Source organism: Monopterus albus, unplaced genomic scaffold (assembly GCF_001952655.1).
Source record: "Monopterus albus unplaced genomic scaffold, M_albus_1.0 scaffold497.1, whole genome shotgun sequence".
Lineage (NCBI taxonomy): Eukaryota > Metazoa > Chordata > Actinopteri > Synbranchiformes > Synbranchidae > Monopterus > Monopterus albus.
This window is the reverse complement of record NW_018128377.1, coordinates 1,914-13,494: the sequence shown is the minus strand read 5'-3', so window position 1 is coordinate 13,494 and position 11,581 is coordinate 1,914. Positions and strand designations below refer to the sequence as shown.

At 41.3% G+C, this 11,581-nt stretch overlaps 1 long non-coding RNA gene across 1 annotated transcript; it reads left to right on the top strand.

The window, feature by feature from the left end:
* The first annotated feature begins 465 nt into the window (after positions 1-465).
* LOC109952797 (uncharacterized) lies at positions 466-11,223 on the top strand. Its single transcript, XR_002273814.1, has 4 exons — positions 466-1,015; positions 9,431-9,465; positions 10,952-10,993; positions 11,131-11,223. It is a non-coding gene; the product is annotated as an uncharacterized LOC109952797 (long non-coding RNA).
* Positions 11,224-11,581: the final 358 nt, after the last annotated feature.

Sequence of the window (11,581 nt, the reverse complement as noted above, 5' to 3'; positions counted from 1 at the left end):
CTGTTTTGAAGTTACTCAGACTGCTTTGTCTCTCAGAGTTAACGGTGAAAAGAACTGGGTCCAACACCAGACACTGACTTATTAATTAAATACAAGCTGAACAGATAATGTTGGAATTACTTAATACAGTCATGTTGGTTGTGCATAAAAAGTTAGTTTGACATTAGATATAATTTAGTAATACTCCTAATGCAACACAGTTATGTGGAAATTGTTGACATAGCTGGGTTAAGTAAACCCAACAAATTACTTTTTTGAGTGTGGTTCTCACTGTACGCTGGGGACAACCTGTCTCTAGGGGCGAATGCCTTCGCTCACCACCCCTGGCCAAGGGGTCTCCTCTACGCGTTCCCCCAGTCTCATTAATCCCACACCTCCTCTCACGCGTGCAAGATGAGTGGCTGCACGTCCTGATAGCTCCGGAGCGCACAGCTTGGTTTCCGACCATGGTTCAGTTGCTGGCGGGAAACCCCTGGCAGGGAGACACACTGTCTCAGTTGGACGGTGCGATCCAGCAGTCCATGATAGGTCAGCGGCTGTGGGCCTGGCCCCTGAACGGGAACGACTGGAGAGCATAGGATTGCCTTCAGCGGTGGTGCGCACTATTCAGTACGCCAGAGCTCAGTCAACAACGATGTCTTACAGTGCAAAGTGGTCAGCATTTCTGCGATGGTGCATGGAGAAAGGCACAGCTCCCACCTCCTGCCCGGTGGCTGAAGGGCTGACGTTTCTACAGATGTTACATCCGTGGTTCACGCCGTTCCCAGCACCTCGTCAGCTGGCACTGGGGGTACCGCGGACTCCGCCCCTACACAAGTAGATGCACAATCTCGGCGACGAGGCACACCTGTACCAATCATCGGAGCAGTGCTTAGGCACGGCATTGGTGTGTCCTCATCGCCAGACAATACTCTCGTCTTGCTACCAGCATCTTTGCAAAATCTACGCTCCCGATCTCTTCAACCGCATGTGCTGAACCACTCCACAGAACTTTTTCCTTTCGACCTGATTCACGGTGAAGTACTCACGTTCGAACTGTTTAACCGAGAAGTGCTTTGTTTTTGGATTTGTTTAATCGAGAAGTGAATTATGTTGAACAGTTAACTGAGAAATGTTTTGTCTCTAGACTTGTGTAATTAAGAAGTGATTTACATTTGGAACTGTTTTTGCTTTGGGACCTGTTTTGTTGAGAAACGATTTACGTTGAAACTGTCTATCTAAAAAGTGCTTTACCTTGGGAACTGCTTATCTGTGGAATGCCTTCTTGTGAACTGTTTTCTGGTGCTGATGGCAATCCTGTGGGCTTCGCCCGCCTGCTCTGAAGTACCTGCCTAAGGTGTGTGTTAGTATTAGCGCAGCTTTGGGTCTTGCTCCTCCCTATGTCTCTTATACTGGAAGTCAAGCCTCTTCCCCCCTCCCTGGCTCCCACCTACCTGCTCTGCCGTCCTCTGGGACACAACGCACCACACGCCGGTTCCGGTTCCTGAGACAACCTTCCCGGCCCTCAGCGTTCTCCGTCCAGAACCTGCATTCCCCTATGTGCAGGTCATCTGTTATCACACACCGTATTCACACCTTTGTCTGTCTGTTGCCCTCCCTCACGCTCTCCTTCTCTGCTCCTGAACAGTGTGTCACATCTCTCCGCCAACCCTGGGTTGCCCATCCAGTGGTCCAGTCATTACAGCTGCCCCAGCCACCCAAGACCCGCTACTGAATCCCCGCGCCTACTCCTCGTGGTCTTCTTCTTTTCATCTTACAATAAATATTTCCCTGACCTGGGTATGAGCCCTGCATCTCCTTGAGTCCTGCCTTTTCTGTTCAGATCTTCCTACTGTCCATGGTTGAATGAAGCCTGGCGCTGTCTACCGTTAAAGCGTATGCCGCCGCCATCTCCTCATGCCATGAAGGTTTTGGCAAGAGAACCGTATTTGCACACCCACTGGTATAACGTTTTCTCAGGGGTGTGGGCAGACTGAGACCTGTGATGCGCACAATGGTGCCACAGTGGAATCTGCCTCAGCCTAAGCCTGTGCTCAGCGGGCCTCCTTTTGAGCCCATGGCACACATCTCTCTCAAACATCTCTCCCTGAAAACAGCGTCCCTCCTAGCCTTGACCTCCACGCCTTCTGCCCAGTGCGCACTTTGTCCCATTACGTGGGGCGCACGGCAGCTGTCAGGCAGACACAACAGCTGTTTGTGCATTACAGGAGACACTCCCTTGGGTTTTTTCCTCACTGTCTGTGTGAAGCTATTACACAGGCTTACATATCGGCCGGGAGCGCCCCCCCGCCTGGCATCAGAGCCCATTCTACGCGAGCCATCGCGTCCTCTACTGGCCCTACTCCACTGCCCTTCTTAGAGGCATGGCTGTGGAAGATATCTGCGTGGCAGCCTCCTGGGCTTCCCCTTGTCCCTTCACCTGTTTTTACCTCCGGGATATATCCGAGTTCTCACTGGCTCACTCGGTCCTGAGTGTCACGCACAACGGTGAGCCCCTTCCCCATCGTGTCACGTGAATGCGCCACTACCGCTGATCGCTGACCCTGGGTCACTAGCTCAGGCAGCAAAATGAACAGCCAAACTCCAACCAGTTTGATCGTTGTGCGCTTGTGCGGTGTGTGCCCTGCTACACTCACACACACACTCCATGCACCCCCATCACATGCGGCCCCACTGGCCATCTTTTCTGTGATGCGCCCATGGGCACTTGTTCTTTTCGCCGCACGCTGCGCACTGGTGGGATGTGTGCTCTGCTTCATTCACACACACCCCATGTGCTCGTTTTTTGCCGTGCGCGGCTTAGGCATGTATGTCTCATTATCCAACATGCTATTCAGCATTACGTACAGTAACCCAAGCTTCTATGAGTATAGGCGTAGCCCTCTAAGCTGGCGGCCCTGCTGTCCCCACCCCCGCCATTTGAAGAAAAAGTGCCAGGGTTTTTTTTTTTAGGGGGTAGAGGTAAGGGCGTTCAAAAAAAGTGGCACTTATCAAAAGTGCCAATGTGAAACGCCATTATGAGACAAAACATAAAGGTTTTGAACAAACTTACCCACTCAAATCTGAAGTGAGATCACAGAAAATAAGTAGTCTCAGAGCCCAATATGACCAGTCCACCAGGATCCTGAGCCACACATTCACTGCCCAACAATGTGCTCATGAGTGTTCCCTCAGAGTTGCTTGGATTTTGGGTCAACACAAAAAGCCGTTTACTGATGGAGGGGTTGTCAAAGAATGCATGAGTGCAGTAGCTGAAACACTACTTGAGGGAAAACAAAAACAAGAGATTTGTGATAAACTAAAGCAAATACCCATGTCAGCATCATCTGCCACAAAGAAAAGTGAAATATTGACTCAGGATGTGCTAACCCAGCTATATGAAGCCCTTCATAAGGCACCATGTGTAGGCTTAGCTGTGGATGAGTCCACTGACATGTGTGACAATGCTCAGCTGTTAGTGTGTGTCAGGTTTTTCAGCACAGACCAGAAAGCATTCTGTGAAGACCTGTTAGGTGTCACTCCCCTTCAAACCAATACAAGAGGAGAAGACATCTAACTGGCCATTAAGGAGAGGAATAGAGCCAAAAAAACTGGTTTCAATAGCCACAGATGGAGCCCCTGCTATGATAGGGAGAGAGAAAGGAGCTGTAGCAAGACTAAAAGAGGACAATCCTGAGCTCATAGCCTACCATTTGCAGCACATTGCATCATTCATCAATCTGTCCTCTGCACCTCCATGTCAGATGAGCATGCTGAGGTGATGAATACAATGATGAAAATGATAAATTTTCTCAGGGCATCCTCTTTCTACCAATATCGCATGCTTAGGGAATTACTCAGACAAGTTGATGCCAATGCTAATGATCTTTCGCTGCACAATAATGTGAGATGGCTCAGCAAAGGCAGGATATTGGCGTGCTTTTGGTCCATTAGGAGGGAAGTAGCATCTTTTTGGGCAGATCTAAGAAGTCAGAAGGCAACACAGTTTTCTCTCTTTTTAGAAAATGAGAAGCAGATGGACAATGTGGCCTTTTTGGTTGATATCACTTCATATCTGAATGAACTGAATTTGAGGCTACAGGGCAAGGACAATTCAATTTGTGAACGGATGACAGCTGTCTGCTCCTTTCAGAGAAAACCTGAGGTGTTCAAGGAAGACCTGCAGGGAGACTGTGTACACTTCCCAGCAGTGCAGGAACAGGTTCAGGGACAGCGAGATGTGTCTTCTTTTGTTGACTTTATTGATAAGCTGATTGTAAACTTCAGCAACCATTTTGACAGCTTCAGCTTTGGACAACAGCTCAACATATTCATTCAGAACCCATTTTTCATCACAGATGTCAGTGGGTTGGTCAGGGGGTTCTCAAAGGAAGTCACAAAGCACTTTAAATGGGCAAATGCTGGGCCTCTCCAGATGCAATTGATTGATCTCCAAGCAGATGTGGCCCTGAAAGAGCACTTTGTAAGAACTGACCCTTCTACTTTCTGGCTCCAAATGGTCCCTGAGACAGCTTTCTCAGGTCTGAGGAAAGTAGCCCTATATATCTTGACCATGTTTGGCTCCACACACAACTGTGAGGCAGCTTTGAACATAATTAAAACAAAATATTGTTTCAGACTCACCAATGAGCACCTCCATATGTGTATGAGAATGGCCCTGACTCCATTCAAGCCCAGGTTTAAAATCCTGGCAGGACAAGCTAGAGCTCAATTCTCTCACTGAGCAAAAAAGTTGAATATAAGACGGGAAGAAAGTGAGCCTCTAAAACTGTTCAATTGTTAAGATGTGTTGGGATTTATTATCTGTAAAGTTGGTTGAGACTGTTGAGTCAAGATGTGAAACAGAAATGGTGCAATTCAAACTATTCTCCCTTTATTTTATTTTTTCTGAAGTTAAGCACTTTATTTGAACATGCACAACTTTCACATTTTATTTATTTTCTCTTATTTTGAAATGCAGCCCTACCTTTCTTTAGTAAATGAGAGAACATTAAATATATCAGCAGTCATACATATACGTTCAGTTCTATCTTATGTGACAATAAATATTGTTACAAGGTTTTTGAATTGTACTGAATTCATTTGATTTGACAGTTAGACATTGATTACATGCAGATGTTGATACAACTACTAGGCTACTTAAATATTGTGGTGGCCCTGACCAGCCGCTGGTGTTCATGCTCTGTTCTGTGTTGAGTGGGTGCAGCTTTAATGTCAAAGCGGTGTGTTTGTATTGGTTGCCACTATTTTCTGGGGAATGCTGTGCTGTTCTGTCCAATGTGGTGTCTGGGGAGGGACAGATGTGTGAGGGTATAAGAAAGATAACAGGTGGGCGTGTGCGTCCAGTTGGCGCGGAACATGGGGTGTCCTGAGAGAGTGTTGCTACTGCTTTCCTTTTGCTATTCATTTTTCCTGTGAGCACACGGTGCCAGGTATATAACAGTTTCATTTTGTGTTCTCTATTCTGTTCAATAAAATCCAAGAAAAGACAGAGAAGGTGTAGCTCCGCTCATCCGAACCAGCGGAGCGCCACAATATATATCATACTAAATAGTTAGACATTATGATCTTCCGGACCTTCGCTTCAAGAAATTTTCTCTAACTGGACCTCTTTTTTATTTGAATACCCCTGAGTTAGATCATTCTTAAACATCAATGTGTTGAATCTTGTGTCAGTAATGCAATTTATTAAGAATTAAAGTCTGCTCTAGTCTGCTCTGTTTCAAGGTTAGCAGTAAGCTATGACACCAATTGTTTTCCTGTATTAATCTTGTGTTGAATACTATGTCTGAATAAATAAGTGAATGTCTTAGTTAGGCACCACGTGACAACACACACACATCGAAATTTTTCATTTTGTTATGACTAGGTAAAACGCAGCTGCTCCAAGTATGTGAAGCTCTAGATAAGAGATGGAGTCTGCGGACTGACTTCATCTGTGTAAAGGGAGTAGCCCAAAACCTATAAACGTATTAGGCTATGTGTTTCTGGGAAGCATGAATGTTATTTAAGAGCTGAACATTTTGATACCTGAAATAGCTGAAATTATGCTGAAGTAGAATTTCCCCACTCATTTGAATGGGGCAAAACTTTCAAAATAAAGCTAAACACTTGAAAAGGTATGAAGTTTTGGAAAAATTTAGAATGAAAGCATGAATGTCCTTGAAGAGCTGAACGTTTTCATAGCTGAAAGTATGCTGAAGTAGAATATTCCCATTCACTTGAATGGAGCAAAATTTCCAAAATAAAACTAAATATCTTAAAAGTATGGAGTTTAGAGAAATTCTGAGTAGAAGCACGAATATCCTTATGGAGCTGAACATTTTGATAGCTGAAAGGATGCTGAAGTAGAATTTTCCCATTCATTTGAATGGGACAATATTTTCAAAATAAAGCTAAATATTTTAAAAAAAATATGAAGTTTGGAAAAATTCTGAATAGAAGCATGAATGTCCTTGAAGAGCTGAACATTTTGATAGCTGAAATTATGCTGAAGTAGAATTTCCCCATTCATTTAAATGGGGCAAAACTTTCAAAATAAAGCTAAATATTTGAAAAGGTATGAAGTTTTGCAAAAATTCTGAATAGAAGCATGAATGTCCATGAAGAGCTGAACATTTTGATAGCTGAAATAGCTGAAAGTAGGCTGAAGTAGAATTTCTCCTTTCATTTAAATGGGCAAAATTTTGCTTGAAAAACACTAAATAGTTTAAAAAGTATAAAGGTTATAAAAAAGAAAAATAATAGCATAAATGTCCTTAAAAAGCTCAACATTTTGATACCTGAACAGTTTAAATAGTAACAATTGAATTTGAGCGTTTATATGAGCTTATATGTGTGTATGCTCCTACTAGATTTTTTTCTTAATAGTATAGAAGGAAAGAAAAGGAATGTTCGTTTTTGAAATTGTACTGACACAACTATGTGGGCATTAGAGATTTAACAAATGTAGGCAGTACAAACCCTTAACTATGTTAATTGAGATATAAAGGAAGTGTAAACGGCAGTTAAATAGCTTTTGGGGTTGGGCTTGTGGACGTATTACAGCACAATTACACAAGGACAGGGTTTGCTAGTTATGGTATTAGTGACGTTACCCATGGAGCAGTTAATGCAAAATCAATGCGGAATTTCACATAGAGAGTTTATGGCTGCTCATTTTTTTCATTTGCAGCAATTAAGTTTGATTTTCTGTACCTGTAGAAAAACTCGTCACCTGTTATGACTTTAAATTGTAAAATCATTTCAGAATAATAAAACTAGAGAGGCATTTTGTGAAACTGAGATGATAGTTAATGACTTTTGCTGCTGTTACCATGCTGCACGGCAACAGAATAATGAATCGGAATTGCATTGCGTGATATGAATTTAAAGAAAATGCAGTGAAAAGTAATTATTTAAAGTAAGGTGTTAAGGGATGTTAAATATTTTGCCCTTTTTTAATGAAAAGTAATTAACCCATTTCTCTTTTTGACTTCCCTATCTCTACAGCTTCACTAATCATCATCTTAGACTTCATAAACCTTTTTCTAAGAGAAGCATCTTTTTGGTGAGTCTACTTTTACACTAACTGTAAGTAAATTTTTGCTGGGGTAGCTGTAATCATGTCCTCGACTCCTCGTCATTTGTGTTGTTTTCTGTATAACAGTAATAAGTTGTAGTTTGTTTCTATTATAGTTTTAGCAAACAGTGAACAGTAAAAAAAATATCTTAAACAAATTGGCAATGAAAGGGAGTAGAATTTTTTAAAATACAGTGCCTTGTGAAAGTATTCGGCCCCCTTGAACTTTGCGACCTTTTGCCACATTTCAGGCTTCAAACATAAAGATATAAAACTGTAATTTTTTGTGAAGAATCAACAACAAGTGGGACACAATCATGAAGTGGAACGAAATTTATTGGATATTTCAAACGTTTTTAACAAATAAAAAAATGATCCAATGTTGACCTAAATGACTAATGATGATAAATAGAATCCACCTGTGTGTAATCAAGTCTCCGTATAAATGCACCTGCACTGTGATAGTCTCAGAGGTCTGTTTAAAGCGCAGAGAGCATCATGAAGAACAAGGAACACACCAGGCAGGTCCGAGATACTGTTGTGGAGAAGTTTAAAGCCGGATTTGGATACAAAAAGATTTCCCAAGCTTTAAACATCCCAAGGAGCACTGTGCAAGTGATAATATTGAAATGGAAGGAGTATCAGACCACTGCAAATCTACCAAGACCTGGCCGTCCCTCTAAACTTTCAGCTCATACAAGGAGAAGACTGATCAGAGATGCAGCCAAGAGGCCCATGATCACTCTGGATGAACTGCAGAGATCTACAGCTGAGGTGGGAGACTCTGTCCATAGGACAACAATCAGTCGTATACTGCACAAATCTGGCCTTTATGGAAGAGTGGCAAGAAGAAAGCCATTTCTTAAAGATATCCATAAAAAGTGTCGTTTAAAGTTTGCCACAAGCCACCTGGGAGACGCACCAAACATGTGGAAGAAGGTGCTCTGGTCAGATGAAACCAAAATCGAACTTTTTGGCAACAATGCAAAACGTTATGTTTGGCGTAAAAGCAACACAGCTCATCACCCTGAACACACCATCCCCACTGTCAAACATGGTGGTGGCAGCATCCTGGTTTGGGCCTGCTTTTCTTCAGCAGGGACAGGGAAGATGGTTAAAATTGATGGGAAGATGGATGGAGCCAAATACAGGACCATTCTGGAAGGAAACCTGATGGTGTCTGCAAAAGACCTGAGACTGGGATGGAGATTTGTCTTCCAACAAGACAATGATCCAAAACATAAAGCAAAATCTACATTGGAATGGTTCACAAATAAACATATCCAGGTGTTAGAATGGCCAAGTCAAAGTCCAGACCTGAATCCAATCGAGAATCTGTGGGAAGAACTGAAAACTGCTGTTCACAAACGCTCTCTATCCAACCTCACTGAGCTCGAGCTGTTTTGCAAGGCGGAATGGGCAAAAATTTCAGTCTCTTGATGTGCAAAACTGATAGAGACATACCCCAAGTGACTTACAGCTGTAATCGCAGCAAAAGGTGGCGCTACAAAGTATTAACTTAAGGGGGCTGAATAATTTTGCACGGCCAATTTTTCAGTTTTTTATTTGTTAGAAAAGTTTGAAATATCCAATAAATTTCGTTCCACTTCATGATTGTGTCCCACTTGTTGTTGATTCTTCACAAAAAATTACAGTTTTATATCTTTATGTTTGAAGCCTGAAATGTGGCAAAAGGTCGCAAAGTTCAAGGGGGCCGAATACTTTCGCAAGGCACTGTATACTGTATATATGCTACTGTATTTATGTTTTTGTTTTGTTTTTAAATATTTGCTAGTTGTACAGTAATAGCACACCTATTGCATCTTGACACATGTATAGCAGACATTAAAATATTGTTTCCTATCATAGGCACACAACGTTGATCCTGTTCTGTGTTTCACTGTGTAAGTATAGAAGAACTCATGTTGAATATAAAATCAGACTGCATGACATGAATATGTGCATCTTATTAGGTATACCTGTAAAACTGTATGCATTTTAATGCATACACATCTGTGTAATGTTTCACTTTTAGGTGAAATTTAAAAAAATGTATAAATTCAATTTTATGGCAAATATTGAGTCAGTAGTTAAGGGCGGTGTTGGATTGTATCACATTATATGCAGAGGTGTTTCTGTGTTTGTGTTCTCAGAAGTTACATGATAAGGTCAGAATATTTGGAACACTTGTGGATGTGATGTTGGCCAGAATGATTGTGTCTACCATTTGTTGAAAACAAATTTGAAGAAGAGAAAACAGAGGTCATAAGGAGAAGATATAGAAAATTTTTAGATGAAGTCATCAGTTTTCACTGTATGTGTGATATCACAATTGTAACAGTTGGATGTTTCTCTTCATAGCGGTCAATGTGTACTATTTGTCATGTTCTCCCATTTTAACAAAGTTTCAAACATATTTACATTTTTTTAGATAGAATTGCAATATTACCTTGTTTACCATCATTGAGTCTTGTGTGTCCATGACTCTGTCTTTGGGTTACTGTTCATCTTTCTGTAGATCACTTTTGGTAGATGCTAAGCATTACAGACTGGGAACATGCAGTAAGGCCAGCATTCTGGGGGATTCTTTGACACAGGGGTGTAGCTATAACAGTATTTTTTTAATTAGAGTAAAATACAATTTATTATGCCTAAAATGAAAAGGCTATAGTATCTAGCATTAATAGATCAATACATAAATAATCTCTACATTACCTATACATGCCTATCCTGTTTTGCTATGTTAGCTATGTTGCTAGAGTGTGCAGAGTTCATCACAGGGTTGACTAAATACATACAGTCATACATATTTTAATGTGTAATAGTAGTGTAGTGGTTTAAGTTACATGTTAATATGGATTATGTAATGGAATAGAAAGTTTGTGTGCTCACTTTTAAGTTCATGTGAGCTGAACAATGAGCTTATATAATTTGGTCAACATGTTTCCTGTTTTTGGGTACATATCAGGGTGTTGTCTCCTAAAACTGGAGACAGGACGCTAAGTTCAGAAATTGATGTAACAGCCTAAGAAAAGCTGTGGATAAAACAGTGAGGCTGAAGGATGTAGAGAAAGAAGAAAGGATGGTACGGCCATCGTGAGTGTATTTTTGGACCAGGCCGGGGGGACTTTGGACTCTGACGGACTGAACCCTGTGATCAAGACTGACTGTCTCTCTGACAGTCTTGTTATTTAATAATGTATCTATTCCAATGCAGGAGGAGTGATTCTGATCTCTGTCCCCTAACTACCAGATTACCTATTTAACTACTACCCTGTTCAGAATAATTGTAATATTAAATGATTATTTAAATTGGGATTTGTCTGAATTAATTTAGTCTGTATCACAACAGTAGTATATCTAATTATGTTTGTGTTTTTGTCATTTTAGAATGGCTCTTCAGAACCTGCTGAATACAAAGCCAGAGACCCCGTACGTCTATCAGTTTTATTATTTTCCTCCCTTTATAAAGATCCAAATAAATAATAAAAACAATCTTAAAATGGCTGTTTGCATTTATCATTACAGTAATGCCAGAAATAAAGGTTTTCACTGTTTTTCTTTTCAAGGCCTCTGACCCACTATGCCTCTGCTGTGATGCTGTTCTCACACCAAACTTTGACCATGCAACTGAAAGCAGTGGTTCAGGAGCCACATGAAAAGCCAGAGCCAGAATCACCTCTAACATACTGTCACCACATCAATAGCTTTATACTATCCCATCCAGTTAAGTGGAGCCTAACTACAGCTGACCTTCAAGCAAGCCATCACATTGGTCATTAATGGGGGACTAGCCCAGGTCTAACTATAATGTGAAAAGCTTTTGATGGTAGGACTCAAAAATAATTTCAATAAGTAAAATTGTAATAACTCTGTTAATCAGAATTCTTTTGAGTTATGTGCACAAATATCACATTAAAAATTTGTTTTGAAAAGTTTATCTAAACTGGTATTTGGGATGAAATATTACATTGTGTCACTGATTTATTTTGACACACCCGCTGAAAATTCATAAAAGTG